Below are 1,945 nucleotides of genomic sequence, written 5' to 3' on the forward strand. Positions count from 1 at the left end.
CAAATGAATCAAGGCCAAATATGTTCTCACAATCGCATGAGCGTAGCACAGTAAAAGTCACAGTTCACATACGGGAGCGATCATTAGGAGGCAAAGTACATCTTCCCAGAACAGGAATTTCTTGTCCCTTATAAGCCGAAAGGTGCGTGCTAGTTTTAGGCAGGTGCGGGGGGCCTAACAGTTCATATGTGTTACGATTTGGCAATGTAACAGAGGCACCCTTATCCAACTCTAATTGCACACGTTTTCAATTAAGATGCAAAAGAACAAAATTTTTGTTGGACTGTCCTAGCACTGAAGAAACTGTTTGCTTACTAGTTGTGTTAATGCCTGCAGCAGGCGTTGAATACACTGCATTGATTACATGGGCCTTGTGACTAGATTTTTGTGAGTGGACAGAATTCTCATGTTTGTTCCGTTGCAAACATATGGACTGTACTTGACCTTTCCTGCCACCAGCGTAACACTGTGGTTATCTGGACGTGAAATCTTGGCGTCTGTGCTGTGAATAGCACCGAGGGCACGACTTAATTCTGTTCACCTGGTTAGGGAACTGTTTACGCGGCGCGGCGAGCGCGTACTGTTGCCGTCTACTTGGGACGATTGTAAGCAAGGGACTCCTCAACTCGACAAATTGGTGGCTGCTCATATTATTCGCTGAAATGATACCTGAATCGTACTGATCTAGATCGTGCATTACGTGCTGAAATGATGGGTCTGACTGTTTAAAAATCTATTCTCTAAGCCTGACGTTACATTGTACACGATCGTATCATGCAACATCTGAATATAAAGCACCACAAGCACATTTGATTTTGCGCTTCCCCGTCATACCCTGCAAATCTGTTATTCACTCGCGATAAGCTTGTTCTGACTTTTTCTTGCAACGAAAGAATTGGTACCTAGCTGCCACCACATCTACTTGTTGGTCATAATGGTTAGTTAGCGAATCTAGAACCTGATCATAGTGAAGTTCACTCGGAATTGCGTTCGGGAACGTCGCAGGTTCGAATCCTACCTCGGGCATGGGTGTGTGTGGTGTCCTTAGGTTAGTTAGTTTTAAGTAGTTCTAAGTTCTACGGGACTTATGACCTAAGATGTTGAGTCCCATAGTGCTCAGAGCCGTTTTTTTTTTTGCGTTCTGGAACAGTTTCTGAATGAGGTAAAAGCTGCACTTCCTACTGTTGACAAGAAGTACTGTAGTTTCACAGTATCTGATACTTTGTGAGCAATGATGTGGGCTTCATACTGTTGCAACTGGAGCCATTTCTCGTCTTTTTCGTTAGACTGGCGAAAAGGCAGTATAGCAATTAGAGCTACAGTTATTGCTTGTGGCACTGCGTTAGTGTCTTGATTCTCCAGCAGCTGCTTTAAAGTGTTTAGTAAGGAGGAAATCTGCTGCGTCTGAAACTGAAGCATCTGTGTTAGCTGCATTTCGTCTACTGCATGCAGCTGAGGCGCCTGAGTAGGCGGTGAGAGAAATGGGTTGCTCATTTTGAAATAGGCAAATGCGATAAACAGATAAGGCAAGCAATAAAAATAAGCACACAAGCAAAGAAAACTTCTGCAACACTCTCCTGAAAACACTGAATAGAAAAATCACTATAACACACTGTTAAAACAGCTAAACACACCCCTGCAAAGAAAAGACAAGGTATAATTCAAGCGCCAGCGAAACACAAAAGCCCATGACAAAACAAAATTTGTCGCAGCCAGACTCTGGGTTCTTCTTACACCTCGTCGCCAAATATGTGCTGTCTAGGAAACCTGCTTACATGGTTCACTAGACAAATAGACAAATCGCATTAATGAGTTTAATTACAAAATGAAACTTACAATACTTAACTTTTGCAATTACACAGATGTGTCGCAAGCAAAGGGCGCCATTCAAAATAATTTAATCTTTTCAGTACAAACAATTCCAAGCCTGTGCTATATAGAGAGT

This window comes from Schistocerca cancellata, chromosome 2 (genome assembly GCF_023864275.1).
Source record: "Schistocerca cancellata isolate TAMUIC-IGC-003103 chromosome 2, iqSchCanc2.1, whole genome shotgun sequence".
Taxonomy (NCBI): domain Eukaryota; kingdom Metazoa; phylum Arthropoda; class Insecta; order Orthoptera; family Acrididae; genus Schistocerca; species Schistocerca cancellata.